The sequence below is a fragment of the Lichenostomus cassidix genome, chromosome 3 (assembly GCF_008360975.1).
Source record: "Lichenostomus cassidix isolate B80296 chromosome 3, HeHo_3.0, whole genome shotgun sequence".
NCBI lineage: Eukaryota > Metazoa > Chordata > Aves > Passeriformes > Meliphagidae > Lichenostomus > Lichenostomus cassidix.
In genome coordinates, this window is record NC_139483.1 from 58,342,987 (window position 1) to 58,366,205 (window position 23,219).

General features: G+C 40.8%; 1 protein-coding gene across 1 annotated transcript in view; it reads right to left on the bottom strand.

Moving 5' to 3' along the window:
• Positions 1–17,412, bottom strand: part of TMEM200A (transmembrane protein 200A) — a 54,389-nt gene extending 36,977 nt beyond the window's left edge. The window contains exon 1 of the mRNA XM_085055964.1: positions 17,188–17,412. The gene's annotated coding sequence lies outside the window, so the exon portion shown is untranslated. The remainder of the gene's footprint in view (positions 1–17,187) is intronic.
• Between the last annotated feature and the right edge of the window lie 5,807 nt (positions 17,413–23,219).

A 23,219-nucleotide genomic window follows, 5' to 3' on the forward strand; every position in this document is an offset into this window, starting at 1 on the left:
ACACAAAGAATAATGATCTATTCTGTGCAAAATTGTAAAATACCATTTAAAGAATAATATATCACAAAACTTTTCTTTATGTGATACAATTTTGCAGACGAACACCCCAGTTCTCCATTATTAACCAAGAATGGGGATAACCCTGAATGTTTCACATAATATTCTGTCAATCGTTCTCATATAAATGATTTTTCTTGTAAAAAGGAGTAAGTCAGAAAGAACTGCACAATCATATTAAGTTATGAATATGGACAATAACAAAGTTCACTTAAGTTATGAATATCAAACTTTGAGCCCAGTTCTAGACTCTTCAAATACTAAAGATTTGTTGAAGTCCAGGAGTTTTGCGTAGCAAATGAGAATTTTAGAACAAACAAGGTATTTATGTTATTTAATTATGCATATGAAATTCTGGTTCCACTGAAATTAACAGACAAACTCTCAATGATTCTTTGAGACCACCACATCATGGGATGCTTTGTGACAGCAAAGAAGTGAGAAATCTTACCCACATTTTAGTCTAACCTTGCAAACACACAAGCAACACAGTAATCATCTACAGTATTCTCAGTGGGTGCTAGTGCAATTTTTTTCAACTTGTTAATTATCCCATAAACACAAACCAGTTTCTTCACAAACAGTGTGTTTGGTAATTTTTACCTTCTTTGTTAAAATAGCCAAAGCATTATGTTGCTCATGAAAATAAGGACTCCTGCTTATACTGTTTATTTGAGATAGCATTTGCATGAGATGGTAGAGGGATAATATCAGTTTAAAAATCATATTTCATTCATGGCTAGCCAGACCACGCTGTCATGTATTTTATTTCTGTTTGGGTAAAACTGGCATGTCTAACCTTCCTTCTCTCAGGTCTACCAATGGGGCAGTCCAATACCTCACCAAGAACAAAACACAAATGTCATAACGCCCTTTCAAAAATATGACTTATCCTTGCTAATTGTCCTGCATGTGGCATCCTCTCCTCCATGGCAAACTTCCCATCTAGCCCCACAGTAGACAGGGTGTCTTCCCTGTCTTCACAGTCACACTTGTCCCCAAAATCTCATGGAAATACAGGACCTTGTCACCCAAAAGCTCTGTCACTAAATACCATGATGATAAAATATACCTTTAAATATTTAATCACAGCTTTATTTCATTCAAAGATAGCCTGGCAATTAGTCATGCAATTGCTCCAGCAGTAGCAACCAACTGTTTTTCTGACCAGTACAGTTTTCTAAACAACACAAGCAGGTAATTATTGCCTCTTACTGACAGATGTCTCCAGTAGTCAGAAGTCAAGCCAGGACACAGAATTAATACAAAGATCACACATGATGCTCCATCTGTCAAAAATCTATTGGAAAGGTAACCCTGATGAACTTCTTGCAATATTAGGCAACACTGGTTAGAAAAAAATTATTCCACTAACAAGATGTTTTAAGACAAAAAATTGAATGTCAGCCTTTCAGCTATCGTTCCTTCAGTTCCCAGAAGTAAGGCTCAGGCTTTCCTGATGAATTGCTGAGCCAATGCACAACCAGGAATTCAGGCAGGGAATTTCACAGGGCAAAAGTCACAACCATCACAGACATGTTAGACAGAGAGTAAACCTCATGTCCACAGTCAGTAAAGATGTCTACACATCTGCTTCACATCTACAATGGCACAAACTCTATCTATCTATCTATCTATCTATCTATCTATCATCTATCTATCTATCTATCATCTCTGTCCAACTACCTGACACCCAAGTGTGCAGACTCATTCTTACAGGCATACAAACCAAAATCATACATTCTCAAATCACAGAGCTATGGATTAATGTAGGCTGACAAAAACCTCCACCACTAACTCCAAAGTTAGATCACATATGCAATTCACATTGATTTTCCTCTAAACTGCAAAGGAAGACAAAAGAAAGACTGTTATTTTAACTGAGAAACAGTTCAGAAAATGCTGAAATTATTTACCAATGTATGTCACATAAGACACATGATTCAAGTCTTTGTCCAAACAATGAAGAATATTACCAAATTGCTTGTGTTGCACATTAAACCTGGCGCCTTACAACTCACAGCATGACAGCTGCCCCTGGACTTACAGGGTTTGTGTCAATTATCCCATCCTGCATGGAAATATCTGAAACACACATCCAATAGACATCCCATGTCCAGTGCCTTATTAGGTCAGGCATCACCAAAGGCATTGAATTTTGTTTGACAGGCTTACCAACACAAACCCTACTTCTGCCAATCACAAATAATGCATTAAAGGCATGATGTGTCTGCAGAATTTCGCATCTACTTAGACATATTTGTTTCACTCACTACGTTGAGCATGTGCACTATTAACTTTATCTAAGGAGGTGCATGCTGGAGAACCACAGTTCTCCAAGATGTGTTTATCCATACAGTTGGAGAGAGTTGCCTAAAATAAACAGCTGGGCCATTATGTTTGTCTACATAACAAGCTTACATTATACAGTTCAAAATAATAGCTTTGATGGAATTTAAATCCCTCTAGAGAAAAGCACTATTTAGCCACAAACTTACGACTGACTGTTCAGCCAAAAAAAATAGAAAAAAGTATATGCATGGATATTTTAGGCCAGAAAATATAAATTTTGTCTCCATGCATAAGCAAGGAAATTCAGTTCTGATTTCTGTATCAAGCCTATAACTCCTCCATGAATTACTTATTTCAGAAAGATAGTCTTGATATTAGTAAAGACAAATCAGCTCTTAGAAGATACTTTAATTAATTCTTCTCACTGTTAGAAATGTTTTCAATTTCAATTGTTATTTTACTTGCACTTTCAATATTTTGATTTCCAATACATTTTGTTGTATGATGTCTTCTAGGATTAATGACTCTGCTCAGGTACCAACATTCACAGAGCTCTTTTCTCTCATGCTGTATAATACTGATTTGATTTTGGATAGCACCCTTCATTCAAATGTCTCAAAAAATTCTCATTTTTTGAGTGTATAATTCCTATAGAAATATCCCCATTTTGCAGCCAGGCAAACTGAAGGAAAAGACACTAAAGATCATGTTTTCCAAAAGGATGGAAATAACATGGCAACACAGTATCTATGCATTTCTGGGAAGGCAGGGTCAGACAAGCTCTCCAAAGTCACAACTCTGGAAAAGCCAGGAACAAATCCCGCATCGTCAAAATTCTTATGCCTGTGCTTCCACAACAGGATCATTACAATTTGAACATATGATTTCTAGATACTGTTGTATAAAGCTCAGGTGTACAACTCTGCATTTGAAACAGCTCAGAAATACACTACAGATTTAATACTGATGTTTCAATTACAGCAACAGTACAAACTGTCCAGCTTTTACGCCACTTAAGCAAGTGGCTGCTCTTACCCCTTTTCATACAATGAGACTCTTCAAGCCTAATGAATCACAAACACCAATATTCACAGCAAGCCCAAATATGCCTTGGCAGCTGCTGAAACTCTGACCTATGGCAGAGAAAATGAAGACCTCAGCCTGGCAGTTCAGTCCCCAGTGACTTTGGGTCAATGGAAGCGTGCACACTCAGTTGCTTCTTTTCACATCTGAACCTGGGAGGAAGGTTTTTTTCTGGATCAGTGAATACTGCTGAGTAGATGAAAGAACTTAATAGGTTTTCTCCAAAATGCAGCCAGAGTGTATTCTGAGAGGAGCTTTATTAGGCATAGACCTCTTACTCTCATAGCCTTATGTCATATGAAGCAGCAGGTCAGATCCCAGAAAATTAGTGTTTCCAACCCCAACAAATGTGGTTGTAAAACCCTAAGGAAGAAAGTAAATTCTTGACACATCTACATAACCTTTTCTACAACTCCAATCTTAACTGCTCAAGCACACTGGGATGTAAAGGTTACTGAAATTCTACTACTATTTTTGAAATTAGGTATATGGGCTTTCATGAATGGGTTTTTGGGTTTTTTGGGGGTTTTTTTGGTTTTTCTGGGGGGGGGATTTTTTCTGTTTGTTTTTTTCTTTTTTGTTTTTTTTTTTTTTTTTTTCAGAAGGAACATGTGACCTCCTGAAACTTATTGGCCACAGAAAGTATTCCATACCTGTATAAGGCATTTCTAAAAGTTCTCTTAAAAGTGATTCTCCTGGACTAGGAGAGATATCTTCCTCACTATGTTTCCATTAAGAGTTTGAATATCACTAACAAGAAAACTAACATCTTCTCAATATCTTGATTAACTTAAGTAACCTATCATATGCTTTCATAATGTTCTATTATAATAAAAGAAATCAGATGGAAAAAAGTTCATTTTACTTCAGGCATGTTATGTATATCATTGAGAAATTTAGAACACAGACATTTTAAAATCCAGCTAACAAAAATATATGTTCAGGGACATTAAGACAACAACAACAAAAAAAATACCACCTTAACATGGCTTAGACAAACTAGAGTGTCTTCCTTGCAGAAAGCACATTCTGGAAGGGTTTGGGGATTTTCCAGGATGGCAGCTTATTAGCAGAAACTGATTGTCATGACTTTGAACTAAAACACTTCTAGCTGCTGAGAGCTGTTTCGGCTCGCTTGTGTAATAAAGGCATAATTCACAGAAAACATTTTTGACATTTTTGGGCCATGTAAGAACCAGCACTAGGCCCATGACTACCTAACATACTGACTGAAATCCTTACCTTGCTAAAATATGTAAGAATTTTGCCTTCGACTTCACATAGTCAGGATCTCAAGACACTACCAGAGCAAGAGTAACCAAACAAGAATAGTTCAATCTTTTCACAGTGCTCTTGAGCTCACAGCAGGAAAAGACAATTTTTGGCTGGCATCATCCAATACTCAATCTGTAAGATCTGACCTTCCACCAGTTTTGTGACATATATTAAAATTTCCATTAAAATCGAGGATTTATGCTGATGCAAAATGTAACAATAGCAGAGAATCCAAATTCTTATGCCTTTGCTGACTTGTTTAATTTATACAACTCTAAAAATTAGCTTCAAAGGAATCATTCAGTGGTCCAGTATGCAGTTGCTAGCTGTGTGCACCCTAGATATAAGCAAATCTAAATTACCATTTGATTCCTGAAGCATCTGCTGCTCTGATGTAGGAAAAAGCAAAACAGAAGTGAAGCAAAGGAGGAGAGGATGGATCTCCTACACTACAAACAAAGAGAGGAGAAAGCACTGCATGGACACAAAAAACCCAGAAGGATTTAAAGGACTATTTCATAGAGGAACCTAGTAAGCCAGCAATTATCACACCTTACATATAACAACACGTCCATGAGATTCTTACATGTTTTACTACACTCTGGTCTACATCCATAAAATACAGGAATGGCTTGGGTTCACATCATGAAGTAGGGGCTGCAGCATTAAGGTGCTTCTGCAGCTATTCCTTGAAGCAAACAACAAAGCAGAGCTTAAAAACCTCCATATGAAGCAAATCCACCACCTGATTTTACTTTTTTAATAAAAAGAGGAGCAACAGTCTCACAAACTCTCCACTCTTGTCCCAAGATTTTTATATATATACACACATATACATACACACTCATATATGGAAAAGGCAGGTTTGCTTGAGAAAAACAGAAATTACTGTCATATCAGCCAGAAGAGCCACATTAGATTCAGACAAATGTTCAAATAATGCAATACTAGCTTGTCTACACAGACATGCTTTTTCCATGTTCCTTCTTCAAGAGCTATCCAGACAGAATGTGGAGAGTTGCTGTGCTATAAATATGAAGTCTGTCTCCATAAAAACAAACAAAAGCCATACCAAGAATGAGCAATAAAAAAAGTTTTACAATAAAGTATCCTGAAAACTAAAACACAAGCCAAATATAAAATTATTTACAGAAGCTATTCATCAACTTTAATTTTATCATTCTCCCAAAGCTGTAACATGAAGTTGTATAATCTTTTGGGTTTTGATGAAATCCAGGATCATTTCTTTGTCTGTTTTTCAGATCTCTGCTGCAGCTCATATTTTCTGTTTTTACAGTTTGATCATGATGACTGATAATCCTTCTGAAAAATCTGTTTAAAGCAAGTTACGCTCAGCAACAGTCATCCTCTAGCTTTTGGACACAATAAGCTTGTTTAATCACAGCCACATGGTTTTACATGTGATGTGCACGAAAGTGATCTTCAATGCTTTTCCAACCATTTATATTGTTTTGACCAAATCTCAAATTCTATTTTTTAAGGAAAACCTCACTACATCTAAACCAGCAAGAAATGTATAAAGTGGGATCTATAGACATTTTCTGTCTCATCCTCTCATTTATGTTTCTGTTTGAGAAGGCAATTTCCTATCAAGATGGGATTTTAGGCACAGGAATAGTCAAAATGCCCAGGACCTTAACTTCAAGGTCTATGTGATTACATGCTCAAAATCTCAGCTTTTGAAAAAAACTGCCTCAAGATCTAGATAAAAAAATCTTGAGAACTTGAAAACTTCATGCTTAATCTTAGCAACCTCTGTCAATATCTGTTCCTGTAGACCTTCTGTCTACCTTCCATATTGTGAACCAGCATATGTGGGCTGGAGTGTGGCTGGAACGTCCCCCCAGGATACACTACCCACAGCACATCACTCAGTACATCACAGTCTAAAAGGCAGAAATACAGTGAAAAGGGAGACAAGAAGCAGTATGAACATGCATATGACCATGCTAAGGACAATCTTTCAGGGCAATGCAGTTGTTGAACAGAAGCTTTTGAATTGAGTGTTTGCAAAGAGTTCTAAAGCTACAAACCTCTGGAGAACAGCAGGCACAACAGATCAGACCCCTTTTCTAGGGCCCTTTAACTGCTCTATGTCAAAGCCTCTGCTGTCACTGCTAAAGACCTGAATGTTATTCCTACCATGTTTTTCTCTTCCAAATTGCTAACCTTGGCAAATGTCAATGCCTGGCCTCATCATCCCTTGTGGATTTACTGAAAGACAAGAAGGAAAACAGTGTTATGATATTAATGCTACACATACTTTTAGCCACACCACATAAGACCCACTTCTTCCAGTTAGTCAGATAAGAACCTCCCTACTACTTGACTAAGATATTATTTGCAAAAATTACAGTCTTGCCGCTGCAGAATAATTGATGTTTGTGGTTGTTGCTGTACTACTGACCTATCTATCTATCTACATTCTGACTTCATAGTATCATTATAGTCACAGTCCTGCAATCGTCAAGGAGTGAGAATTTACCTACAGTTTGTACCTGTAATTTTTTACAAAAGTATAATAATTTGTGTCAGTTTGTGTGAGTTTTCTGCTACAGCACAGAGCTACTGAATGGCTGTAACTGATTCAAATGTGGGTGATAAAGCACAATGAGACTATTAATATAAGCAAAGAACCCACATAATAAACATTACCCAGACCTCCAAGTTTCAGGCCCAACCTGAGAAGCCACAAGCTTCTGAATCCTAGAAGAATTTCAGCCACATACTTTTGAAAATATGGGTATTCCCAAGCACAGTCTCACTGCTGGAAGGGCAACATTCACAACTAATTTCAGAGCGCATGACTCATCAGAAAAATCTTCCAATCCAAATTTCCATAACATCAGCACCCTCTCCAAGGGCCTTCTTGATTCCAGACTGGTTTAACTAGACTCTCTCACTTTCCCCATCAAAATTCATGGTCTGCTGTAGCAGACCTTCTGTATTTTCCTTCTTTTTTTTCCTCCCCATTTCCCCAGTAAATGCTCCTACAACTGTGAGAATAGCTTGACTAGGAAAGAAGGCTCTGAATTGAATTCTGAAGCCCATCTCCTCAGTCACAAGGTTTAACAAAGGTATATTTAACCTGAGGGTGATGCTGATATTGGCTTCTTAAGGAGTTTTAAGCAATGTGTTAGGCCTATTTCCAAAGCACTCAATATTCTCAGCTAAAAATTACCTCCTAAGCGTAAACCTGAAAACCAAAATTGACAAATCTTACTCAGAATTAAATTTTGTCTAGTAACAATCAGAATATTCTATAAAAGAGATAAAGAGTTTTCCCTGCATCTAGATCTAAACTCTGGAAGGAAGTGATGCCTGATGGGTTTTTGTATTTTTTATTTTACTTTTATACTCTCTTTATATATATATCCTTTATATATAACCTTTTACCCTTCCCCGTTCCTGTACTTTTCCCTGTATCTTAACCCTACATTCTATCACCCTAGTACCCCTTGCTCTGCTCAGAATCCTTTGGGAAGACGAAACAAACCCTCAATCTCAAAAGCATGACGCACAACCTTGAACAGAGCCCCCATCACTGAGACATGTTTTTTGTAAACTAAGTAGCAATCTTTTTGAGGGGGGGCAATTTTAATAAGGGGGCAGTTACTTCATTTGTTAGACTTCTTATTGGAGACTTTTAGATAGGTATTCTAATCTAGGCTGTCCATAAATTGTATATCGTCGGGGCTTTTTGGGCTTTTGGCTTTGGGCTGGCCTTTGGGCTTGCTTGTTCGTCGGTGCACATCTGAGATCCTATTAAACCAAGGTAAAACCCCTATCCCATACTGTGTGTCTGCGTCTAAAAATTTTTCTAGCAATTTAAGGCATCAGAAGGACTGCAGAAACTAAGGATCACACAGACCATTTTCTGCTCCACATTCTCCTTTGGAGTTTGCCTTCCCTAACGTAGGGTAAATACTTGGTAACATGCACACAGACAAAAATGGTTGTAAAAGCAAAGATTAAGTACTCTCAAAATTCTTTGGAGAAAGTAGGAAAAACCACCACCATCACATGTCATGAAGTCATAGAATTGTTTAGATTGGAAAAGACTGCAGACATCATGAGTCCATCCATTACCTTAGTACCCATGTCCGAGTCCACTACTAAACCATGTCTCTACATGCCACATCTACATGCTTTTTAAGTACCTCCAGGGATGGTGACTCAACCACTTCCCTTGGCAGCCTGCTACAACACTTGACAACCCTTTCAGCAGAGAATTTTTTCCTAACCTATAATCACACACTTGCATGCCATAAAAGCTGCACGAAAACACATTAACAGAAAGTTATACTACTGCATCTGGGCTCAGCCTCTCATAGTCTAATTCTGTGATAATCTTTTTTACCTCTTTTACCAGAATTATATCATGTATGTAATGCCATCTAGTCATAATCTCTGAATTTCACAGGGAAAAAATCAACCAACCAAGCACCAATCTAACCGAATTTAAAAGGTCACAAGATTTAAGAACTTAAAAAATAACTACAGTCTCAACTATAACCTCTTTTCATTTCCGTTTCAACTGTACAGCCAGTAAGATAATAAAAAAATTTCAAACTGTAATGCTGCAAAACACAACATTGCTTGTCCTTAACCAATAAACACTTCTGTGAGTAATTTAATTAGCTTGCATACTGGTTGCAAGCTTAGATTAGACTTGTGTCTTTCCAATATAATATAGTCTATTGAACTACATTCCAGCAATGTATGCAGCTATTCCACTGTGGGCACCAGTGAATGAGGCCATGCCCTAGGAGAATAATATTGAATTAGCAAAATAATGGCAATAAATTCAGAATAGGCATCTGCAAAGTAATTTGAGAAGAAATGTCTTCCTGGCAAAGAGCAAAGCAAATACTCTGTAGGGGTCATAGGAAGGGTTTGGGGAAAGCACTTTGGCACTGAGTTAATGCAAAGTGATTCTACTGCTCTAAAGCCTGTAAACTGTATTAATAGGCAAGACAGTACTGCCCAAGAAGAGTGTGTTAGGCCTCTGGATGTTTATTATTAATATCTGCTAGCCATTTTTGTACAGGCTATTATTACCAAGTAAATAATTGTGACATTAAGGAACTGCCAGCTAGAGGTTTATTTTTGTGCAAGTTTTGTGCTTGTTTGGTAAGTCTCTTGTAATCCATTTGAGTATGAGTATCAGTCAGGCTGGAAGGAACCACAGAGCATCATCTGGTCCAACCTCCTTTCTCATGCAGAGTTATGCTAGAGAACATGGGAAAGGATTGTGTCCAGACAGTTCTTCAGTATCTCCAGTGGGGGAGACTCCACACTCTCTCTGGTCAACCTGTTCCAGTGCACAGTCACTGCACAGTAAAGAAGTTCTGTCTCATGTTCAGGTGGAACTTCCTGTGCATCAGTTTCTGCCCAGTGTCTCTTGTCCGAGTGGTTTACACCACCAAGCAGGGCACAGCTCCACACTCTTGGCACCCCCCTTTAGATATTCATACACATGGATGAAGCCCCCTCCCAGTCATCTCTTCTCGAGGCTGAACAGGCCCATCTCTCTCAGCCTTTCCTCCTAAGAGAGATGTTCCAGTCCCCCAGCTCTCCACTGGTCCCACTCCAGGGGCTCCATGTCTCTCTTGTACTGAGGAGCCCAGAGCTGGACACAGCACTCCAGGTGTGCCCCACAAGGGCTGAGTAGAGGGGCAGGATCACCTCCCTTGTCCTGCTGGCAATGCTCTTCCTAATGCACCCCAGGATTCTGTTGGCCTTCTTTGCCACAGGGTGGCCACTTTCTTAGTGTCCCAGTATGTTCCACCAATTACACAAATTTTGTGTACCCAAACATAAAGTTCCAAATTCCATTTTCCGTGTTACTGAGGTTACTACTCTGATAGCAAACTGACATCAGATTTCTTTTAACATAATTAGAGTAGACAATGTCTTCCAAATATAGTTCTTAACATACTACTTCTGTTTAAAATCTGTGTATATTAGGATCATTGCAGCAAAAATGTTTTTCCATCTCAGCCAAAGCATTCTAACAAATCATGGATGGTCACCTAACAAGTCACCAACTGGTGACACAGGCACAGGTAGTGGGAACCACCATGTCTCTTTGACACTACCACAAGAATGCCAGGGACATTTGTGGTTGAGGCCAGCTAGCACCCTCTCAGGCACTTAGATGGTTCAGTCTTTCCAAGCAGTTAGTTCGGATATGATCGTCTGAAAGACAGTTTAACACCCACACTGAGCCAGACCACTCTGGCTGAGCTCATGGCCAGAAAACAGGTCTTGACTTCAATAGTTTCTTAACACAGATAGAGCAAAAACATATCAGAAAGAAAAATCTGTGTAAGTATGGTAGCTAAGTATTCGCAATAAATACCAGTTAATTATCCACTATTTGAAGGATATCCTCGTTGTGCTTATTGTGCTCACTGGTCTTCTGTGAGACAATGAGAAATTATAAGAATCAACACAGTGATAACTTTTGGGTTCAGAGTATTAGACTGCTTGCAAATGAAAACAATTCACCTAACTTTCAAGTACTTCAAAATGCAGTTTCTATCTTTGTAAGCAAACTATCCTTCATGGCTCCCTTTGCTTTCATATGTCTGCTAGAAATGATTTACTTACAGTGTATCTTCTGGAAGAAGTGTTTAACATCATTTTTGCAGAACATTTTACTTCAACACACAACAAAGACAGTTCGTTTAAAATGCATCTCAGGGAGACAGGAATTAATCTCTTCATTTTCCAGTCTGGTTTTTCATGTGATGCTTCAAAAAAGAAACACCAGCGCATATTTTATTCTTACTATTATCTTCATTATTCGAGTTTCTTTTCATTAATAACACTGCATGTACATAATTTTTCTTTGGAAATGCAACTTACTGTATCTCATCCTTTTTCTGCCTTCACATTTTTTCTGTCTTCAATATTTCTGTTTTTTTCTTTTGCTCTTTTTTCCACTTTCCTTTCTCCCTCCCCTGCTTTCTTCCTGTTTGTTTTTTTGGGTTTTTTTTTTTTTTGGTCTGTTTTCTGTCTTTTTTAACTGCTCATTCTGACACAAATAATAGTCACACCTCTGGTGAAACAAGCCAACTGTTAAATACACAATAATTTACAGCAAGAAGCATACTTCTGCCAAGTCTCAGACACTGTATCAGGCTTATTCAGTTGACCCCACCATGACACCCATGTCTCTAGAAAGCACAGTTGCAGGGTGCATCCCTTTTTCCAAGCAGCAGGCTGCCTCACACCTTATGCACCAAGTTTGTCTAGCACAAGATCATGCAAAAGACAGAAGCTATAGCAGCTGTTAAGTACACCCTGTGTGCTCCCAGAAACAGTCCTTGGAAAAGCTTTTTTTGCTGCAACAAAATGCTGCCCCAACACACTAGGCTGCTTTCATCCCTCTTTATGAAGAAATACATCAATTGGACATCTCACATGTACATTACATATCTGATGAGCCTTTGTTACTTTGATTATCCAAAGGAGAGAGGAAACTCCAGAATCTTGAACAACAATTTTACACTAGATGCATGGCCAAGTAATAGCACTTTTTTTCATTAAATAAATAGCAAAATGGAAGTGATAAAATTAACTAGATACAAACTCATCCTTCAATGTGCAACTGATTACAGACAAGCAGAGCAAATTATTCAGACACGTTCAGATGGTGGAAGTGAAAAAAAACCCTCTGTTTTTTTCACTATGACACCAAATTCAACATAAGTGACATTATAACAGGCTTCTAATTAATGTGCTTTGATGGAGGTTTAAATTGACAGAAATTAAAATTACTTTTGGAAAAAAATAGTGTGACTACTATTGAAAACTCTAAAACACTTGGTTTGATATCATATCCACTCTCTCAGCTAATGCTACAGACTCACAGGTATCAAAGCACAAATCTCTACTACTTAAAGAATTAAGTGAAACTGACCAATTGCCAGAACTGTAGGCTATTAGCACCCAACTGTATCAATGCTTCATTGAAAATGTTTTTCCCATTTCACAGCCAGCATGAGCTAAAGTATATAGTTTCAACGGACTCAAATTTTAGCACCTTTTATCAATGGGTTTTAAAACCATAATGCTGGGATGCTCAGTCCAACTGTACCTGTGAAACAGCAACTAGAAAAAACAAGTTCATATAAAAGGGCATTTTTCCTCTTCCCTTCTACTTCTTTGTCTTTAAACTAGTTCCTATGAAAAGTAATCTATGCTAATTTTACATCTCTTGTGATTTTTAAAATCTGATTTATTATTGTGTGTATCTGAAGCATTCTTCTTTGAAGTGATAAAATCCTGGTTTTTCTGATTCAGTAAGAGTTTTATCATTCAGCTTAGTGGGGAAAAATTAAAAGACAATGTAGAGAAATATCTCCTTTGTTTCCACTTATTTTAATTGGAGGAAAATGGTCACACTTCCAACAAAATGAACAACTGACTAAAATTCCAGTAGTATATAAATAACACGATGTTAATATAGACAGACACAAAAGAGTAAAGTGAAAACCATTTACAATTCACATAAGACTTTTCAGAATCTTTATACACAGAAAAAGTAGTTTATTGCTTTATTTTCCACAAACCTGTTTTTCCTGAAAATCTCTGCTATATCATAGCATCTCATTTGCAGCCCCTTAGATGCCTAGTTTTGGTTAGGTGGCCTTGCCACCACCCTGTCACACTTTTTTAGGTAATAAAACATGCGGAAAAAAGAACAATAACTTTCCCCAACTAGAAACACGTATGGACAGAGGAAAGGACTGAGGATAAACATCCTTCTTTCCCAGGTCTTCTGGACATAGAATCCTTTAAAAACCATCAGGTGCTCTTGTTAATATTTGTCATCAAAAGACTAAAGAAAACTGAGTGACACAAACATGTTCTGCTACTGCTGCAGATAAAAGGCTTCATGTAGCTCTGTACTACAGGTTATCTGTCCATCCTACTTGGCTAGCTGTGCAAAAAAAGCAAAACTTGATTTTTAAGAGAAAGCATCTATGAATCATGTAGTTTAAAAATCACTGATCCTATAAGAAAGCTCAGGAAGGAAAATGTAATTTCATTTATACTAAGAGGCCAATAAAATGTCAGTATTCCAGTACTAAGGTCTGTCATCAGGTCACTTGGGCAGCCTCTGGCAAGACTCACCTATTTGAAGAGCAGTTACATATAAGTACATACACCTGGTACTGAACTGCCTGATGTGGAAATGGTTAATGATGGAACAGAGTAACAACATCTTGCTTTAGAGTCAGGCTGAAGCCTCAGCATGAATGTTCAGAACAGTGCTAATTTTCACACACTCCACAAATGGTGGATGGATGCTGAGGAGCTAGTAAAACTAGTGGGCAGAATAACAACAGCTGTGTAAAACATCTGCTCAGTAGGTTAATTCACTGATGTTGTCACCATTTCACTCCTCCATTCAACCAACCGTCCACTCAACCCACACAGTCTCTGGGTAAGCAAGCTCTTATGTTTTACCCAGTAAAGAGGGAAACCAGAAACTTTTCCCTACAGTATTTTTATTGTACAACTAAAGTACTAACTAAAACTAGAGCACTAACTCAAGTGCTGCCTGCAATTTCCAGTTCCTTCTAGTGGGCTTGGAGAGTGTACACAACTGTGTCTTAAAATATATATCAAACTTCTCTAAGATTTTTAACTCCTCAACTATTTATTAGTACCTTTGAGTTACTCAAAGGCAGTTAGCAGCACAGGAAGCAATACAAAGATTCTGCTGATAAATGGGCATTGAGAATGGACCTCCCTAAATCCTGACAGTAAGGGATTTCTTCCCACATCCATCATAACATAGCATCAGAATTTTTAACAGGGTTTCAGATAGTAGATTGAAGTCTTCTTAAAGATGTAAAGCTTTTACCTAGACCTCTAGTATAAACATTATCTAATAGAGTATTTTACCTGGTTTTTAGCTGCCTTTCCAGAAGTATTCTCCTTAGACTCTGTTTACCAGCCCCCTATAGAAGTCTGAAGCATCTTAAGATATTTAAAGTGGCACAACATGCCTGTGTTTTCATTTTTCCCATGTCTTCCTACATTACTCTCCTATCTTGCACACTAGAAAATTATTTGCAACTGCCCCTTTGTTCCAGTATCATGAGATCAAACATTAGATTAAAAGTAACTCATCTGTTTATAAAGCACAATGGCATCAAATCATCACTAGCTAGGACAAAAAGTTCCCCTTCTACTACATTCTCTACCACTATGACAGACAAGACTGTCAGGACTCTATTGTTAATTTTAAAAAAAGGAAACTTTTCATGACAACAGGTTTCATATATTTTATATCATAACTTTGTCTGGTTTCAGTAATTTTAGTAGGAGTTTTCACTGATTCTCAGCATTTCAGATTTCTGTCTCCTAAAATATACTGAACAAAACACAAGAAGTAGCAGTCTCCTCCTGCTGTTCCATTGAGGTACTTTACGCCTTAACCAATTTTCACTTTGCATTTTCCCCTTTTGCCCCTGGGAGGCGAGAGCCAACAGAGAAGATACAGCCCATGAGATGAGGCTGAGGTGAGCACCTGCACTTGGCACAGGTATTTTGTGTTACAGGCCCAGCATTCAAGGAACTGGAGGCAGAACACACAGAGAGGGCTTGGTCCAGGGAAGGTCCAGTAGTACAGTTAAGACAGTGAAGAGTTTCACTGAAGTTACCAGGACCTATTGCCCTGTGCAATGAACACAGTCCTCGGGTGATCATGAGGGCTGGAAGCTGGAATTACGTACCTGCTTGAGAGCATACATTTCAGTCCTTTGTCAGAGCAGGGCTTGATCAGACCATACTTCACAGGATTAGATTCAAACAGCCCACTTTTTATAATCTGATTACAGGGCTTCCATAAAAATGAATTCCAGCAAGGTTATATTGGGCAAAACCATTTTCGTACATAGAATAAAATAATTCTAACCACTTGCACCAGTAGCCCAACTTTCATTTGGATCATTGTTGCAATCCAACCAAGGAGCAACAAATAAAATGTTTCTATGCCAACAAAATATAAATTATACACGGTTTTGTTTTCCAAATTACTAGTTCAGTACTTCATATCTTTTTCTATGAGGGTGTTTTTCGGTTCTCAGAACAAAAAAATCTAATTACAACTCATGTTTTGAATTACTAAAAATTATCTTACAATTACCTTCTAACAAGTATTTAGCTAGAAGTACATTTCCTGACAACACAAGCACACTAAATCATTCCAAACTTGAATGACCCTTTAGAGTCATCATTAAGGAACTTAAGTTACATTCAATGGAAATATAATTTTCTGATTTAAATGTTGGGTTTGTTGTTTTTTTTCACACTTTCTACAAAGCAGCACCAAAACTACTAAAGAAAAAAAGTGCACTGTTTCTTCCTACCTGGACACTTAATAACAAATAGTTGCTAGTGCATTGATCTAGCAGCATGGTAAGCCAGAGAAGAGAAAACCTTTGCTGAGAGAATTTTATTGAACAATATAGTCCTCACGTCCTAAAAGCATTATGAAGTGCAAGTCCACTACATCGCTACAGGTTATTTTGCAGTTCAATGTTACACAGAACGCTACACTAAAGAATACTTTTGTCTGGATACTTTTGCCTTTGAACAATAAAATCCGTTACATTTTTCATAATCACTGCATACAATAGACTATTAAGTGTCAAGTAGATACGGCGACTGCAATTCCAGATCTGCACAACAGCTGCACGCGTATTGAATTCAAGCGCAAACACTGACAATATTTATGTTAGTAGGATATCAGGAGTATCTGCCATGCACCCGAGCTGCTCGCAGTACTTTTGTTTCAAAGTCTGCCTCACTAGTAAGCTTGTGTCTACCCGGTAAGCGTTTTATTTAGCACTGAGTTATGTTCGCACGCAAGGGAATAGGGCAACCCCCTTGTCATCCCCATCTGTCTCTCATCCTTCCCGATAACCAGCAAACCACCATTTTCCCCGCAAACAAAGGTTAAGGAAAGCCCAACTCCTGCGCCAATAAAGGCGAAGGGGCACTCTCCGGGTCGGGAGCGGCACGGGGGACGCAGCCCAGGGTCAGCCCCCAGCAGGGCAGAGCCGAGCCGAGCCGGGATCCCGACCAGCGGGGCAGGCGACGGCAGCACCGAAGTATCTCGGACCCGAGCGCAGACAAAAGAGGGTGTGTAGCAGCTGCGCGGAGCGTGGCAGCCGCCCGCACGCCAGCCCGCTCCGCTCTGGAGGCAAAAAGTCCATTTCTGACAGGGAGATACCCAGCCAGCCGTGCCCGCTCCTCCCTGCCCCTAGCCGCCGCGGGCAGGGGTGCGTCTCCCGGTGCCCCCAGCCACCGCCGGCAGGAACGGGCACGGCGCAGCCCTCCGCTCCCGAGGAGGGGTGACGGCTGCGGGCGGGTTGAAGTTCGGGGGCGAAGGGTAGACCCGGACCACACGCAACCCGTCGCCTCGCCGCTTACCTGTGGGGAGGTGCGCGGTGCCCGCAGCCCTCCCGGCGCAGCGAGCTGCGGAGCTGCGCCGTGCCCGTCAGACACGGGGCTTCTCCGGTGAGGCGGCGGCTGGCTCAGGGAGTGACAGGGCGGCGGCTCCCCTCGCCCTTCCCCGGCACCGCGCTCGGCGACAGGCGGGCGGGGGCAGGCATGGCGAGCAGGCAGGAGCGGGGCCGGGGCGGTCACTGCCGGCCGGAGGAGGACGCCCGGCGCCCGGGGGCTGCGCGCCCCCCCGCCGCAGCCAGCGCACGGCCAGCCGGAGGCGGCCTCCCCCTGCTCGCCCCACGGCGACGGGCGGGTGCCATAGCAGCGATCCGCGGGAGCTGCCGGGGGGGAACGGCCGCCAAGCAGCCGCCCAGGGGGGCGTGGGCGGGCGGCGGCTCCGCGGCGCAAAACTTTCCCGGCTCCTCGGCGGGGTACCCGGGCGGCACTCGCACCCGGCGGCGCCGCGGGGGAGGTGGAAGGGGACGAACCCCGCTCTCGCAGCCGGCCAGACCGCCCCGCTCAGCGCCGCCGGAGCTCGGCCCCCGCCGCCCGCCCGCGGCAAAGTTTCACTCCGAAGCTTCGCGGCTGCGGCCCCATCTCCATGGAAACGACCCCTCGTTCCCCTCCGCTCCCCACGGGACGGGGCGGAGGCGGGCAGCAGTCCCCTCGCCAGCCGCGGCGGTGCGGGGCAGCTGGGACGAGCCCGGCGGGCGCTAGGCAGGTCTGGCCGCAGGCAGCGCCCAGGATGGGACGGGGCTGGGGAAAGGGGCAGGCTGAGCCGCGGGACCGGGACGCGGCTCTTTCGCTACCTCCCGCCCCCGGGGAAGTTTGCCGGGTCCCCTGGGCAGAGCGGCAGGAGTGCCGGCAGAACCAGCTGGCCGGAGCGCCTCCTCCGCGGGACTTCCCCGCGCTGCTCTGCCGGTAGCCCCGCCGGAGCCGCGCATTTGTAGCGCGGCCGGTTCCGCCCCGCCGGGCGCAGGGGCCGCGGCCGCGAGGGAGGAGTCACCGGCGGGGCGGGGGCGCGGGAGGAGAGCGGGGGCGCCGGTCACTGTGTTGCGCCTGGGGTCTCCCGGCGGGAATCAGCCTTTCCCGGCGGGATTCCGTCTTTCCTGACGGTGCAGAGGAGAGCGGGGGCCCTCGGGCTGTGGGGTCGGGTGCCCGCCCTCCTTGTCCCGTGTGAGAGCCGGACGGGAGCCGTGGGGGCGCCGAGTGATTCACTGCAATGTGGGGCTCTTTACCTCGGATGCAATTACATTTTATGATTCAGCTTTTCCTTTTTACGCTTATTTTGGGGTGTTTCTTTTGAGGCCGGCCGCCCACCCCTCCTGTCCAGCCAGGAACGGCAGAGTTGATCTACCTGGTGCTCGCACCTTCCAGTCTGGCGAGGTAATCCAGCAGATGGCTTTGGGAGAGGCGATGACTCCAGCCTGCATGGGAGCTCTCCACATTTGTCAGTTAAACATGTATTTTGAGGGGAAAATAAGAACAACCCTGCGCTTGGATTGCATTGGTAGCAGGTTTTATTTAATTTTTTAGAGTTGATTGGACTTCAATGTTGCCGTTTCCTTTTATTGAGCTTACCATAATTCTTCCTAACGCATCTCCCAAAAAAAGAAAAATACTGAACTTGGTATAAGAATATCTAAACTTTTTTCGGGAAGTGTTTTCCTCAAGATAGTGACTTAGGAGCTACCATCCATCCTGCAACAGTACTTCAAATACTAAGTGCGTACAATTTCTTTGTGGTTGTACAGTGTGTTGTCAGTTCTCAGTGCATACTTTATAATGATTATACTCCTGATGGGTGCAGTGGCTTCTGCATTAAATTCATCCTCCATTATCGCCTTATTATAGCAAGGAGACACACATGCCCGCAATTCCAGACTAGCAAAGAGAAGAGTATTATTACTCAGAAATCTGAAACATTGCATTTCCAGCTGTTTGGCATGTTTTGATTTAAGGAGTGAAGAATCACTCTGAAGTGTCAGATTTCTGTCTGTTCATTCAGCTGTTGCTGGATCTGTAACTTGGTTTGTTTGTGATGTAACAGGTATTTCATGTCAACTAGTGAGAGGACAGGTCTGCAGGCAGTTGTGTATTTCAGAGATGTCAAATTTTGAGACACCCAGCTGTGTGTCACAGAGGCAATGGATGAAAGGATGATACATGCCCACCAAATTGCAAGTAGATATAATATCTCTAGAAGTAAAAAATCAGAAATTTGCTTTAGAATTTATGGAAAATGGTGTGGAAGAGATAGGGAAACTTCACCCTCCTATGCTGTCAGTAGATGATGAAATGTTGACCAGGGGTGTGACATGAGCCACTGCTGGTTTCACCACTGCCTTTGTACTGTTTCTGGAAAGGCTGGGGCTTTTAAGTCTACAAGGCAAAAAAAAAAATTTCAGTTCTTGCAAGTGACCTTTGTTTTCCCTCCAGCAGTGGACTAGGTAGAGTATGACTGAACCTTTTTTTCCTGTCATGTTTTAACCCCAGCTGGCAAATAAACACCACAGAGCCACTCACTCGCTCTTCCCTGGTGGAATGGCAGAGCGAATCAGAAGAGTGAAAGTGAGAAAACTCATGGGCTGAGATAAAAACATTTTAATAGGTAAAGCAAAAGCCACATATCCAAGCAAAGCAAAACAAGAAATTAATTTACCACTTCCCATGGGCAGGCAGGTGTTCCGCCATCTCCAGGAGATCAGCGTTCCATTGTGCATAACAGTGACTTGGGAAGACAAACATCATCACTCCGGACATGCCCCTCTTCTGCCTTCCTCCTGCTCTATATGCTGAGCATTATACCATACACTAGAGAATATCCATGTAGTAGTTGGGGTCAGCTATCCCAGCTATCCAGTCCCCTCCCAGCTCCTTGTGCACTCCCAGCCTCCTCACTGGTGGATTGGAGTGAAATGCAGAAAAGGCCTTGGCTCTTGTGCAAGCACTGCTCAGCAGTAACTAGTGCATCCCTGTTTTACCAACAGCACAAAGCCCAGCAGCTAGCCTTATTCCAGCTGCTATGAAGAAACCATCCTCAAAAATCCTTGGATGAATTGTGGTCTCAAATAGTGCCTCTCCTGGAAAAAAACCCCAGGCAAGTGGCAGAACCAGTGTGGTTTTTTGGACAGAGTGAATAGGTTGGAGGATGATTTCAGTGTTGCTCCTACAGGAAAAGTACCTCTAGGGTAGACTTCCCGTTGCATTTGGTATATGTGCAAAACCCACATTGACAGCAAACCACAGGGTTGTTGGTTTTATACATGATCCATAAGTTATATGTAGAAAAATATGATAATTTAAGTTACTGTGGGCAACGCATTCTGTGGGAGATTGCTGTGGATTATAATACAAGGGCTGTCCATCCTAGTGACTTTTGGGAGATGTGTCTTGCAAGCAGATGACATTCACTTTTGCTACTTACCTGTGTTGCCTGGAGCCTTCTAAAATTCTGGCAGTGCATTCTTAAAGATGGGTAGTGCCTGCTCCTTTTCCTAAATACAACAGCTTTATACTGATCTTAAAACCATTGATTTAAGGAATTTGCTCCTGATCTGCAGTAGAAAAGAAAGAAGAGAATAAGGCCCCAAGGCTCTTCAGATCTCAGTCATCTGCACATCTCTGGAGAGTCAAAAAATGTCAAGATCAATATTTCAGGCATTAAATGTCAACACTGATATTGCTAATGTTCAGTAAAACAAAATTTTAGTACATTCATTATGAAAGTGGTTTCTTCTGAGATTATAGCAAGAATCAGTAATTTTAACTTCATGAGTGAGATTCTCCCTTTGAAAGGCATGGAATACTTTTATTTGAAATTTGGGATGTCAACAGTATTATACTAATTTCCTTTCCAACCTACACCTTTCAGTTCATGCTATGAAAAGCCATTCATTTACTGTAATAAGCAAGGCAGTGGGTGGATTAAACTGTGTGTCTTCCATAAATTTAATCCAATTAAAGAGAAAGCTGGCATTCTTTCAGTTTTGGACGGGATATTTTTCTAAGATCCAGATTCATTTCTACTTTGAATTTGGTGAAAAATTGTGACATTTGACTGTCCTGTGTAATAATGAGTTAAATGTGAAAAATCCTGAATTTGAAACATGAATGAAACTGAAGATCGAAAGGATCTCCACTAGATGTGAAGAACCATAATCAGATCCAGACCATTACAGTGAAAATAAAGGACACCATTAATTTTTATTTTTGCTAAGACTTACTGTGAATTGTACTGTGATACTATTATCATACATGCATTATTTTCCATTTTGCATTAAATTTTTAAAAATTAGTCTAAATTTGCTATCCCTTTAATTCTGATTAAGACATAAATATTCAAACCATCATTTGTTCATACTGATTTGTTCATATTCAATTTTTTTAGAGTGTAATTGGTGAGAATATGGTCTCTATAAGCAGTGAATGAATGTCAAGAATTTCTTGGTGATAATAAATTATTTGTTAGTCAATAAATAATAAACACATAACTGCAAAAACAACTCTGTCTTTGTGACTGATTTCTGCCTCTAAAAGAACAAAATCTAAGTTCTTTGATTGGTACATGAGAAAATGCTTAAGCAATCAAGGACTGAAATACTGTCTAAGTATTATATAAAAAGCCTGTTGCATGTACTCAGGACATACAAGCTAGTAACCAAAATTATGTATCTATAATACAATATGTAGTCATAAATGATCTGAATAATCCCACTGTCTCTGTTCAAACAAAATCCACCTTCCCTCACTATGAGAGGTCTAGAAGAGGTGTCTTTACCTCTTTTTCTTGGGCCGTGCTACACTGACAGGTTAGCTCCTTGCCCCTTAGGCCAGTATATATTACCAAATGAAAAGATGTTTAACAGGTAATTAATTTTTTTTCCTATGGTGCCACTAGTCCTATCAGGAGCTCATCATCAATACCAGCAGAGCTACTTCACTGGTGTCCTTATAACACCGGTGTGAAAATCGTTTCTGTATTGCCTAGAAAAATCTTGAAAAGTACTTGGCTGCTGCAAAGCCAACACCACTGATCCTCAAGCTGACCAGCTCGGTTCCTGGTACCTGTCTGTTACATACCATCTTCACTCAGCTGGAAGCTTGTCATGGCAGATAGCATCTCCTCAGTTTGCAGCTGGGAGCCACCGAGGGAAATCAGTGAGATCCTGTTTAGCAGAAGTATGGTGCAGATATTTGATAACAGCAAAGAAAGCCAAGGAACACAGAAAGCCAAGAAAATGTCAGAATCATACAGAAGAATCTTGGCATGTGTCACTATTTATGTTAACAATAGTTACACAGCATGGAATGCTGTGTAATTTGCCATTTATTGGCTTGAGCTTTACCTCAACCAGTTTCTGAAACTAGTGAGAATATAGACAGAAATGTCTGCTTCCAAATGATTTGTGAGCTGTCAACAGCACTTAAAATGCTGATTTAACTGAATCCTTTCATACTTTCCTACAGTCTAACTTTTTTAAAAAGCACAAAAACACAGCACTCCAAATATGACAAAAACATATATATAAATTTAAAAAACCCTTTGGAAATTGTGTTGGTAGTTTCTTTAAGAAGAAAGTCAAGTTTTTCTTTCTGCTAGAATTGAGAATGTATATGGCTTTTTGTATATAATAAAGAATTTGCTATTGCTAAAGAATGTCTATTCTCATTAATAGCTGAAGTATGAAACAAGTGCTTGAGTTGAGTGGGTTTTAATTTGTCTCGAAGTAGTTTAAGAAATCAGGTTTACTCAAACGTGTTCCTCTGCCATAATAAAAATTTATTTTGCCTTTATTTGAAATGTTCATCTGAAGAATGTGTTATTATATATTATGAATAACTGGATATGTTAGAATATATCATCTTGGTGTCTAAAAAAACCACAGAAATAGAACCATTATTTATTATGCACATGTAGGTGAAAAGACACTGAGCAATACACTGAAGAAAGGAATTTAAATACCTATGAAGTGGAAATCTAATGCATAAGATAGTGAGGGAAAAAATTTTTTCCA